This window comes from Triticum urartu, chromosome 6, assembly GCF_003073215.2.
Source record: "Triticum urartu cultivar G1812 chromosome 6, Tu2.1, whole genome shotgun sequence".
NCBI lineage: Eukaryota > Viridiplantae > Streptophyta > Magnoliopsida > Poales > Poaceae > Triticum > Triticum urartu.
In genome coordinates, this window is record NC_053027.1 from 514001171 (window position 1) to 514015067 (window position 13897).

Genomic DNA, 13897 nt, shown 5'->3' on the forward strand with positions numbered 1-13897 from the left:
CGATTCTTCCTATATCTTGAGGACTAACTATGTCCGGATTCCTGAACTCTCCAAGCCGGATACCCGTTTACGGGAGGACATCACCCAAGCCCTGAACCTAGAGTCAGGCAGCGGGCACTCCAGAATCCGAACTTCCAAGATTGGAAACTCCTCGGCCCCTGGGTCTCAGATCAGGTAGGGGTTCGGACTCAAATCCACCCACCCACCCAGACATAAACGATCTTTCCCACATCAGGAAAGAGCCCCATGAAACAGTACATCATTATTGGGCCAGATTCCTCCTTGTGATGAACAAGGTTAAGGACTGTCGCGAGGAAGATGCAGTCTCATTTTTCTGCAATAATTGCACGGACAAGGGAATCCTTAACGCCTTAAGTCGCCGTGACATATCACGCTTCGCTGACTTGGCGTCCATAGTATGGAAGTACTATGCGATGGAAAGCGCCTGGAAAACCGAAATGAAATTTTGGGATAATCCGGCTCGGAATATACACCCAGTCCGAAGTAAAAGGGTGCACTATCATAAGACACCCAAGTTAGTTACAAAGAAACAAAAACCCTCTACAGGGCATGGAACCGTATTGGAGGGATGGCTTAACAGACCCTGCAAACTTCATAGTACAGCGGATACCATACCAACACACATCCTTAGAGCATGTTGGATACTCCGGCAGGTGGCCAAAAGTGGTGAGGATCTTCTCATCCCAAATGCCACAGAGCACCATCCCGTGGATAACAATACGGTATTAACAGTCTTTGAAACCTTCGCATCAAATAATAGGCACAAGCGAACACTCCGCAGCCTCGCCGAAATCTGCCACGTGGCAGCAATAAATCCATGGAGTGACACGGCTATTACCTTCAATGCCAGTGATGAACCTAAATTCCGAACAGCTCGAGCACCAGCTGCACTGGTCCTCAGTCCAATTGTGGACGGCTTTCGACTCACCAAAGTACTCATGGACGGCGGCAGTGGATTGAACCTCATCTATGAGGAAACTCTTCAAAAAATGGAAATAGACTGGAACCGCATTGAGCAAAGCAGCACAACCTTCAGAGGAATCATCCCCAGTTGGGAAGCACGCTGTGCTGGGAAAATCACACTAGATGTGGTATTCGGCACGCCGGAGAACTATAGGTCTGAAGAAATTACATTCCAAGTAGCCCCATTCAGTAGTGGATACCATGCCCTTTTAGGATGGGAGGCGTTCACGATCTTCCAAGCCATACCCCATTATGGGTACATGAAGCTCAAAATGTCCGGGCCCAACGGAATCATCACTCTCACTAGTGATCCAGACACGGCACTCCGTGCCGAAAACAAAACAGCCGCAGTGGCCCTCGAGGCATTATCCGAAGCCCTTTCGGCCGAGGAATTAACTGCGCTACGCTCCACAGTGGACATGGACGACGTGATACTTGACAAGAGATCCAAGTCCACCTCTTTTAAACCAGCGGATGAAATAGTCAAATTCCAAGTCCACCCAACGGACCCTACAAAAACAGCCTCCATCGGGGCACAGTTAAACCCCGTCGTGGACACCGCACTATGATAGTTCCTGCGTGAGAATTGGGACATATTCGCCTGGCACCCCTCGGACATGCCAGGAATCCCACGCAGGCTGGCCGAGCACAGCCTCAATATTCTAAAGGGATTCAAGCCGGTCAAGCAGACTCTTCGGCATTTCTCTGAACTTAAGAGACAAGCTATGGGAGAGGAACTAGCCAAGTTATTGGAGGCCGGAATCATTAGAGAAATAAAACACCCGGACTGGCTAGCAAACCTGGTGATGGTACCAAAGAAGGACAAATCCTGGCGCCTATGTGTCGATTTCAAGGACCTCAACAAGGCTTGCCCAAAGGATCCCTTCCCCCTCCCCCACATTGATCAAATTATCGATGCTACCGCAGGACATGAGTCATTGTGTTTCCTCGACGCATACTCCAACTACCACCAAATCAAGATGGCGGAGTCCGACCAAGCCGCAACAACATTTATCACACCATACGGCCCCTTCTGTTTCAACACAATGCCTTTTGGGCTCAAAAACGTCGGCGCAACATATCAGCGCATGATTCAGACATGTCTGGAGAAACAGATCGGCAAAACAGTAGAGGCATACGTAGATGATGTGGTCGTCAAAACCAAACATGTTGACTCTCTAATAGACGACTTGAGGCTCACATTTGACAACCTCCGAACATACGACATCAAGCTCAATCCGGAAAAATGCGTTTTCGGCGTACCAGCCGGAAAGCTCCTGGGCTTCATTGTCTCCAGTAGAGGAATTGAAGCTATTCCGACCAAAATCCGAGCTCTGTCATAGTTGGCTATCCCAACGGACCTCAAACAAACCCAGAAATTAACTGGATGTGTGGCGGCTCTAAGCCGCTTTATCTCCCACTTAGGAGAAAAGGCATTACCCCTGTATCGCCTCCTTCGGCGCACCGAACACTTTGAGTGGACGGACACTGCCACAGCCGGATTGGAAGAAATAAAAGCCACACTGGCAACCAACCCAATCCTGGCCGCGCCAAACATCGGCGAACCAATACTGTTGTACATTGCGGCAACTCATCAGGTTGTAAGCGCAGTGCTCGTCGTCGAACGAGAAGCGGACGGACATAAATTCCCTCTTCAAAAGCCGGTATATTATGTATCCACTGTCCTCACTCCATGCAAATCACGGTACCCACATTATCAAAAGATAGCCTATGCGGTATTCATGGCATCCCGGAAGCTGCCACACTACTTTCAAGAGTGTTCGATTACAGTAGCCTCGGAAGTGCCACTTAATGATATTATAAACAACCGCGATGCCACGGGCCAGATTGCCAAATGGGCCATTGAGCTCCTCCCATTCGACATAACATACAAACCTCGGCAAGCCATTAAATCAAAAGTATTGGCCGACTTTGTCGCCGAATGGACGGAAGCCGAACTCCCTAAAGAGTACGGCGCATACTCCAATTGGATCATGCACTTCGACGGCTCCAAAATGCTGGCTGGTCTGGGGGCTGGCGTCGTCCTGACATCCCCAACCGGAGATACAGTTCAATACGTACTGCAGATACTGTATACAGACTCCAACAATGCAGCCGAATATGAAGCCCTGTTACATGGTCTTCGGATGCAGTTTCCATGGGCATTCAATGCCTGGAGGTGCATGGGGATTCGAACCTCGCAATATCCCAAATAAATGGAGACTTCGATGCTAAGGATCCGAAGATGGCGGCCTATCGAAACGCCGTCCTAAAGATGTCAGCTCGGTTCGAGGGGCTCGAATTTCACCATGTGGCTCGGGAAAACAATCAGGCGGTGGATATCCTCGCCCGCATCGGCACAAAACGCGATGCGGTCCCCCCAACATCTTTTTGGAGAGGTTGTTTAAGCCATCCGTGGTATGGGAAGGGGACACCGGTAACAATAGTCCGGACCCGGCCAAAATGCCCGATACCGAACACTCTGACATAATCGGAGGCTCTGCCACCGAAATAACACCTTCAGCCCACGTAATAATGGCCATCATCGCCCCGTGGACAAAACCATTCCTGGCCTACCTAACTAGGCAGGAACTTCCCGAGGACCAAAATGAGGCACGCTGCATAGTGCGGCGATCCAAAGCCTACAGGGTCCACGAGGGAGAGCTGTATAAAAAAAAGCACTACCGGAGTCCTTCAAAGGTGCATCTCCGAAGAGGAAGGGCGGAAGCTTTTGGTAGAAATTCACGCCAGACTCGGCGGCCACCACGCCGCAGCCCGGGCCCTTGTAAACAAGGCCTTCCGTACAGGTTTTTATTGGCCGACGGCCCGGGCAGATGTTGGAAATATGCCCTAGAGGCAATAATAAAATGGTTATTTTTATATTTCTTTGTTCATGATAATTGTCTATTGTTCATGCTATAATTGTGTTATCCGGAAATCGTAATACATGTGTGAATACATAGACCACAACACGTCCCTAGTGAGCCTCTAGTTGACTACCTCGTTGATCAAAGGATAGTCATGGTTTCCTGACTATGGACATTAGATGTCATTGATAACGGGATCACATCATTAGGAGAATGATGTGATGGACAAGACCCAATCCTAAGCTTAGCTCAAAGATCGTGTAGTTCGTTTGTTGTAGCTTTTCTGAATGTCAAGTATCATTTCCTTAGACCATGAGATTGTGCAACTCCCGGATACCGTAGGAGTGCCTTGGGTGTGCCAAACGTCACAACGTAACTGGGTGACTATAAAGGTACATTACAGGTATCTCCGAAAGTGTTTGTTGGGTTGGCACGAATCGAGACTGGGATTTGTCACTCCGTATGACGGAGAGGTATCTCTGGGCCCACTCGGTAATGCATCATCATAATGAGCTCAATGTGATCAAGTGGTTGATCACGGGATCATGCATTACGGTACGAGTAAAGTGACTTGCCGGTAACGAGACTGAACAAGGTATTGGGATACCGACGATCGAGTCTCGGACAAGTAATGTACTGATTGACAAAGGGAATTGTATACGGATTGATTGAATCCTCGACATCGTGGTTCATCCGATGAGATCATCGTGGAGCATGTGGGAGCCAACATGGGTATCCAGATCCCGCTGTTGGTTATTGACCGGAGAGTCATCTCGGTCATGTCTGCATGTCTCCCGAACCCGTAGGGTCTACACACTTAAGGTTCGGTGACGCTAGGGTTGTTAGGAAGACTTGTATGTGATTACCGAATGTTGTTCGGAGTCCCGGATGAGATCCCGGACGTCACGAGGAGTTCCGGAATGGTCCGGAGGTAAAGATTTATATATGGGAAGTTTTCATATGGTCGCCGGAAAGTTTCGGGGGCATATCGGTATTGTACCGGGGCCATCGGAGGGGTTCCAGGGGTCCACCGGGAGGGTCCACCTCTTCCGGAGGGCCTTATGGGTTGTATGGAGAAGGGAACCAGCCCAAGTGGGCTGGGGCGCCACACCCCCCTAGGGCCCATGCGCCTACGGTTGGGGGAAACCCTAAGGGGGGGCGCCCCCTTGCTTGGGGGGCAAGCCCCCCTCCCCTTGGCCGCCCCCCCCTCTAGATCTCATCTAGAGGGGGCCGGCCCCTTCCCCTTTCCCCTATAAATAGAGGGGTGAGAGGAGGGCTGCACACAACATCCAAGGCGCAGCCCCTCCCCTCCCCAAACACCTCTCCTCCTCCATAAGAGCTTGGCGAAGCCCTGCCGGAGTACTGCAGCTTCATCACCACCACGCCATCGTGCTGCTGTTGGAGCCCTCTTCCTCAACCTCTCCCTCCTCCTTGCTGGATCAAGGCGCGGGAGACGTCCTTGCTCCATACGTGTGTTGAACGCGGAGGTGTCGTCCGTTCGGCACTAGGATCTTCGGTGATTTGGATCACGTCGAGTACGACTCCATCAACCCCATTCTCTTGAATGCTTCGGCTCGTGATCTACAAGGGTATGTAGATGCACTCCTCTCTTTCTCGTTGCTAGATGACTCCATAGATTGATCTTGGTGATGCATAGAAAATTTTAAAAATTCTGCTACGTTCACCAACAGTGGCATCATGAGCTAGGTCTATGCGTAGTTACTATGCACAAGTAGAACACAAAGTAGTTGTGGGCGTCGATATTGTCAATTTGCTTGCCGTTACTAGTCTTATATTGATTCGGCGGCATCGTGGGATGAAGCGGCCTGGACCAACCTTACACGTACGCTTACGTGAGACTAGTTCCACCGACTGACATGCACTAGTTGCATAAGGTGGCTGGCGGGTGTCTGTCTCTCCCACTTTAGTCGGATCGGATTCGATGAACAGGGTCCTTATGAAGGGTAAATTTAAATTGGCAATGCACGTTGTGGTTTGGCGTAGGTAAGAAACGTTCTTGCTAGAAACCTATAGCAGCCACATAAAAAACTTGCAACAATAATTAGAGGACGTCTAACTTGTTTTTGCAGCAAGTGTTTTGTGATGTGATATGGCCAAAGGTTGTGATGAATGATGAATGATATATGTGATGTATGAGATTGATCATGTTCTTGTAATAGGAATCATGACTTGCATGTCGATGAGTATGACAACCGGCAGGAGCCATAGGAGTTGTCTTTATTTATTTATGACCTGCGTGTCAACATAAACGTCATGTAATTACTTTACTTTATTGCTAAAGCGTTAGCCATAGTAGTAGAAGTAATAGATGACGAGACAACTTCAAGAAGACACGATGATGGAGATCATGGTGTCATGCCGGTGACAACGATGATCATGGAGCCCCGAAGATGGAGATCAAAGGAGCAAATGATATTGGCCATATCATGTCACTATTGGATTGCATGTGATGTTTACCATGTTTTACATCTTATTTGCTTAGAAGGACGGTAGCTTAAATAAGATGATCCCTCGTAATAATTTCAAGAAAGTGTTCCCCCTAACTGTGCACCGTTGCGAAGGTTCGTTGTTTCGAAGCACCACGTGATGATCGGGTGTGATAGATTCTAACGTTCGAATACAACGGGTGTAAGACAGATTTACACACGCAATACACTTAGGTTGACTTGACGAGCCTAGCATGTACAGACATGGCCTCGGAACACAGAAGACCGAAAGGTCAAGCATGAGTCGTATAGAAGATACGATCAACATGAAGATGTTCACCGATGTTGACTAGTCCATCTCACGTGATGATCGGACACGGCCTAGTTAACTCGGATCATGTTATACTTAGATGACTGGAGGGATGTCTATCTGAGTGGGAGTTCATTTAATAATTTGATTAGATGAACTTAATTATCATGAACTTAGTCTAAAATCTTTACAATATGTCTTGTAGATCAAATGGCCCACGTTGTCCTCAACTTCAACGCGTTCCTAGAGAAAACCAAGCTGAAAGACAATGGCAGCAACTATACGGACTGGGTTCGGAACCTGAGGATCATCCTCATAGCTGCCAAGAAAGATTATGTCCTAGAAGCACCGCTAGGTGACGCACCCGTCCCACAGAACCAAGACGTTATGAACGCTTGGCAGACACGTGCTGATGATTACTCCCTCGTTCAGTGCGGCATGCTTTACAGCTTAGAACCGGGGCTCCAAAAGCGTTTTGAGAGACATGGAGCATATGAGATGTTCGAAGAGCTGGAAATGGTTTTTCAAGCTCATGCCCGGGTCGAGAGATATGAAGTCTCCGACAAGTTCTTCAGCTATAAGATGGAGGAAAATAGTTCTGTCACTGAGCACATACTCAAAATGTCCGGGTTGCATAACCGCTTGACTCAGCTGGGAGTTAATCTCCCGGATGACGCGGTCATTGACAGAATCCTTCAGTCGCTTCCATCGAGCTACAAGAGCTTTGTGATGAACTTCAATATGCAGGGGATGGAAAAGACCATTCCTGAAGTATTTGCAATGCTGAAATCAGCAGAGGTAGAAGTCAAAAAGGAACATCAAGTGTTGATGGTGAATAAAACCACTAAGTTCAAGAAAGGCAAGGGTAAGAAGAACTTCAAAAAGGACGGCAAGGGAGTTGCCGCGCCCGGTAATCAAGTTGCCGGGAAGAAGCCAAAGAATGGACCCAAGCCCGAGACTGAGTGTTTTTATTGCAAGGGAAGTGGTCACTGGAAGCGGAACTGCCCCAAATACTTAGCGGACAAGAAGGCCGGCATCACGAAAGGTATATGTGATATACATGTAATTGATGTGTACCTTACCAGTACTCGTAGTAGCTCCTAGGTATTTGATACCGGTGCGGTTGCTCACATTTGTAACTCAAAGCAGGAGCTTCGGAATAAGCGGAGACTGGCAAAGGACGAGGTGACGATGCGTGTCGGGAATGGTTCCAAGGTCGATGTGATCGCCGTCGGCACGCTACCTCTACATTTACCCACGGGATTAGTTTTAAACCTCAATAATTGTTATTTAGTGCCAGCTTTGAGCATGAACATTGTATCAGGATATCGTTTAATATGAGATGGCTACTCATTTAAATCCGAGAATAATGGTTGTTCTATTTATATGAGAGATATGTTTTATGGTCATGCTCCGATGGTGAATGGTTTATTCTTAATGAATCTCGAGCGTAATGCTACACGTATTCATAGTGTGAATACCAAAAGATGTAAGGTTGATAATGATAGTCCCACATACTTGTGGCACTGCCGCCTTGGTCACATAGGTGTCAAACGCATGAAGAAGCTCCATGCAGATGGACTTTTAGAGTCTCTTGATTACGAATCATTTGACACGTGCGAACCATGCCTCATGGGTAAAATGACCAAGACTCCGTTCTCAGGAACAATGGAGCGAGCAACCAACTTATTGGAAATCATACATACTGATGTGTGCGGTCCAATGAGTGTTGAGGCTCGCGGTGGCTATCGTTATGTTCTCACCCTCACTGATGACTTGAGTAGATATGGGTATGTCTACTTAATGAAACACAAGTCTGAGACCTTTGAAAAGTTCAAGGAATTCCAGAGTGAGGTTGAGAATCAACGTGACAGGAAAATCAAGTTCTTGCGATCAGATCGTGGGGGAGAATACTTGAGTCACGAATTTGGCACACACTTAAGAAAATGTGGAATAGTTTCACAACTCACGCCGCCTGGAACACCTCAGCGTAATGGTGTGTCCGAACGTCGTAATCGCACTCTATTAGATATGGTGCGATCTATGATGTCTCTTACCGATTTACCGCTATCATTTTGGGGCTATGCTTTAGAGACTGCCGCATTCACTTTAAATAGGGCTTCGTCGAAATCCGTTGAGACGACACCGTATGAATTATGGTTTGGGAAGAAACCTAAGCTGTCGTTTCTAAAAGTTTGGGGATGCGATGCTTATGTCAAGAAACTTCAACCTGAAAAGCTCGAACCCAAGTCGGAAAAATGCATCTTCATAGGATACCCTAAAGAAACTGTTGGGTATACCTTCTACCTCAGATCCGAAGGCAAGATCTTTGTTGCCAAGAATGGGTCCTTTCTAGAGAAAGAGTTTCTCTCGAAAGAAATAAGTGGGAGGAAGGTAGAACTTGATGAAGTATTACCTCTTGAACCGGTAAGTGGCGCAGCTCAAGAAAATGTTCCTGAGGTGCCTGCACTGACTAGAGAAGAAGTTGATGATGATGATCATGAAACTTCAGATCAAGTTGCTATTGAACTTCGTAGGTCCACAAGGACACGTTCCGCACCAGAGTGGTACGGCAACCCTGTCTTGGAAATCATGTTGTTAGACAACGGTGAACCTTCGAACTATGAAGAAGCGATGGCGGGCTCGGATTCCGACAAATGGCTGGAAGCCATGAAATCCGAGATAGGATCCATGTATGAAAATGAAGTATGGACTTTGACTGACTTGCCCGTTGATCGGTGAGCCATAGAAAATAAATGGATCTTTAAGAAGAAGACAGACGCGGATGGTAATGTGACCATCTATAAAGCTCGGCTTGTCGCTAAGGGTTATCGACAAGTTCAAGGGGTTGACTATGATGAGACTTTCTCACCCGTAGCGAAGCTGAAGTCCGTCTGAATCATGTTAGCAATTGCCGCATTCTATGATTATGAGATATGGCAAATGGACGTCAAAACGGCATTCCTTAATGGTTTCCTTAAGGAAGAATTGTATATGATGCAGCCGGAAGGTTTTGTCGATCCTAAGAATGCTGACAAGGTGTGCAAGCTCCAACGCTCGATTTATGGGCTGGTGCAAGCATCTCGGAGTTGGAACATTCATTTTGATGAGATGATCAAAGCGTTTGGGTTTATGCAGACTTATGGAGAAGCCTGCATTTACAAGAAAGTGAGTGGGAGCTCTGTAGCATTTCTCATATTGTATGTGGATGACATACTGTTGATGGGAAATGATATAGAATTCTTGGAAAGCATAAAGGCCTACTTGAACAAGTGTTTTTCAATGAAGGACCTTGGAGAAGCTGCTTATATATTAGGCATCAAGATCTATAGAGATAGATCGAGACGCCTCATTGGTCTTTCACAGAGTACGTACCTTGACAAGATATTGAAGAAGTTCAAAATGGATCAGTCAAAGAAGGGGTTCTTGCCTGTATTGCAAGGTACGAGATTGAGCATGGCTCAATGCCCGACCACGGCAAAAGATAGAGAAAAAATGAGTGTCGTCCCCTATGCCTCGGCCATAGGGTCTATCATGTATGCTATGTTGTGTACCAGACCTGATGTAAACCTTGCCGTGAGTTTGGTAGGAAGGTACCAAAGTAATCCCGGCATGGAACACTAGACAGCGGTCAAGAATATCGTGAAGTACCTGAAAAGGACTAAGGAAATGTTTCTCGTTTATGGAGGTGACGAAGAGCTCGTCGTAAAGGGTTACGTCGATGCTAGCTTCGACACAGATCTGGATGACTCTAAGTCACAAACCGGATATGTGTATATTTTGAATGGTGGGGCAGTAAGCTGGTGCAGTTGCAAGCAAAGCGTTGTGGCAGGATCTACATGTGAAGCGGAGTACATGGCAGCCTCGGAGGTAGCACAAGAAGCAGTCTGGGTGAAGGAGTTCATTACCAACCTAGGAGTCATACCCAATGCGTCGGGCCCCATGACCCTCTTCTGTGACAACACTAGAGCTATTGCCCTTGCCAAGGAGCCCAGGTTTCACAGGAAGACCAGGCATATCAAGCATCGCTTCAACTCCATTCGTGAAAGTGTTCAAAATGGAGACATAGAGATTTGTAAAGTACATACGGACCTGAATGTAGCAGATCCGTTGACTAAACCTCTCCCTAGAGCAAAACATGATCAACACTAGAACTGCATGGGTGTTCGATTCATCACAATGTAACTAGAATATTGACTCTAGTGCAAGTGGGAGATTGTTGGAAATATGCCCTAGAGGCAATAATAAAATGGTTATTATTATATTTCTTTGTTCATGATAATTGTCTATTGTTCATGCTATAATTGTGTTATCCGGAAATCGTAATACATGTGTGAATACATAGACCACAACACGTCCCTAGTGAGCCTCTAGTTGACTAGCTCGTTGATCAAAGGATAGTCATGGTTTCCTGACTATGGACATTAGATGTCATTGATAACGGGATCACATCATTAGGAGAATGATGTGATGGACAAGACCCAATCCTAAGCTTAGCTCAAAGATCGTGTAGTTCGTTTGTTGTAGCTTTTCTGAATGTCAAGTATCATTTCCTTAGACCATGAGATTGTGCAACTCCCGGATACCGTAGGAGTGCCTTGGGTGTGCCAAACGTCACAACGGTAACTGGGTGACTATAAAGGTACATTACAGGTATCTCCGAAAGTGTTTGTTGGGTTGGCACGAATCGAGACTGGGATTTGTCACTCCGTATGACGGAGAGGTATCTCTGGGCCCACTCGGTAATGCATCATCATAATGAGCTCAATGTGATCAAGTGGTTGATCACGGGATCATGCATTACGGTACGAGTAAAGTGACTTGCCGGTAACAAGACTGAACAAGGTATTGGGATACCGACGATCGAGTCTCGGACAAGTAATGTACCGATTGACAAAGGGAATTGTATACGGATTGATTGAATCCTCGACATCGTGGTTCATCCGATGAGATCATCGTGGAGCATGTGGGAGCCAACATGGGTATCCAGATCCCGCTGTTGGTTATTGACCGGAGAGTCATCTCGATCATGTCTGCATGTCTCCCGAACCCGTAGGGTCTACACACTTAAGGTTTGGTGACGCTAGGGTTGTTAGGAAGACTTGTATGTGATTACCGAATGTTGTTCGGAGTCCCGGATGAGATCCCGGACGTCACGAGGAGTTCCGGAATGGTCCGTAGGTAAAGATTTATATATGGGAAGTTTTCATATGGTCGCCGGAAAGTTTCGGGGGCATATCGGTATTGTACCGGGGCCACCGGAGGGGTTCCGGGGGTCCACCGGGAGGGTCCACCTCTTCCGGAGGGCCTTATGGGCTGTATGGAGAAGGGAACCAGCCCAAGTGGGCTGGGGCGCCACACCCCCCTAGGGCCCATGCGCCTAGGGTTGGGGGAAACCCTAAGGGGGGGCGCCCCCTTGCTTGGGGGGCAAGCCCCCCTCCCCTTGGCCGCCCCCCCCCTCTAGATCTCATCTAGAGGGGGTCGGCCCCCTTCCCCTTTCCCCTATAAATAGAGGGGTGAGGGGAGGGCTGCACACAACATCCAAGGTGCAGCCCCTCCCCTCCCCAAACACCTCTCCTCCTCCATAAGAGCTTGGCGAAGCCCTGCTGGAGTACTGCAGCTTCATCACCACCATGTCGTCGTGCTGCTGTTGGAGCCCTCTTCCTCAACCTCTCCCTCCTCCTTGCTGGATCAAGGCGCGAGAGACGTCCTCGCTCCGTACGTGTGTTGAACGCGGAGGTGCCGTCCGTTCGGCACTAGGATCTTCGGTGATTTGGATCACGTCGAGTACGACTCCATCAACCCCGTTCTCTTGAACGCTTCCGCTCGTGATCTACAAGGGTATGTAGATGCACTCCTCTCTCCCTCGTTGCTACATGACTCCATAGATTGATCTTGGTGATGCGTAGAAAATTTAAAAAATTCTGCTACGTTCCCCAACAGCAGACGCACAAGACTTGGTCCAACGCTGCGTCGGTTGCCAGCTTTTTGCAAACCAAAGCCACATGCCACCCACCGCCCTCCAAACAATCCCCATTAACTGGCCCTTCGCGGTCTGGGGGCTTGACATGGTTGGACCCCTTAAAGGGGGAACCCATAAGAAAAAATACTTACTGGTCATGGTGGATAAATTCACCAAATGGATAGAAGCCAAACCTGTTAAAACAGCTGAATCCGGACCGGTGATAGACTTCATATCCGGGGTTGTACACCATTATGGCGTCCCCCACAGCATCATCACTGAGAACGGCATGAACTTCACAGCCGACGAGGTAAAACTCTGGTGCAGCAACATGGGCATCAAGCTCGATTATGCTTCCGTCTATCACCCACAAACCAACGGCCAAGTTGAGCGAGCAAATGGTCTTATCATGAGCGGCATCAAACCCAGATTAGTGCGGTCCTTAAAGGAGTCTAACACGCACTGGGTAGAGGAGCTCGACTCCGTACTCTGGGGGCTACGGACCACGCCGAATCGTACTACCGGATATACACCCTTCTTTATGGTGTATGGCGCAAAGGCAGTTCTGCCCTGCGACATAATTCATGACTCACCTCGAGTGCGCATGTACGAAGAAAGAGAAGCCGAGCTCGATCGGCAGGACAGTCTGGACACCCTGGAGGAGGAGCGCGACATGGCAAAAGCCCGTTCCGCATTCTATCAGGAACATGCTCGCAGATACCAAAGCAAAGAAGTACGGGCCAAAACTTATAACAATGGCGAGTTAGTTCTACGCCTGTCGAAGAAGAAAAAGACCAAGCTCGAGCCCAAATGGGAAGGTCCCTTCATTATTGACCAAGTTCTGACCGGTGGAGCGTACCATCTGCGGGATGCATCGAATAATCGACTTGAGCCGAACCCATGGAACGCAGCCAGGCTCCGAAGATTCTACGCCTAGCGCCAGACTCTATGTTCGTCTCCTTCCTCTGTCCATTTTTTCGCACATACATTATCTGTCTTTTTTCTCTTTCTTTTATTCTTTCTCGAGGCCTTCAAGGGCCAACTTGTGCCCCGCTTGCACACTATAGACGCTCTAACCGCGCTCATTATACCTGGGGGCTTCTTACACAGAAGCTTAATTATTTATCTGGGCTTCATGCCCCGCACATGTGTTATTCTTCCATTTCTTCGCCATTATATGCATCGATATGACTTAAGTTTTGGCCAAGCTAGGTTGCTTGGCTCTTGTATTTATGCCCTACGTTCCCGTTAATTCGGCTAGGGCATAAGGGGAGCACCTCTGCGATTGTTACTGCTGGGTCAGCTGGATGTGTACCTCAGACTGGGT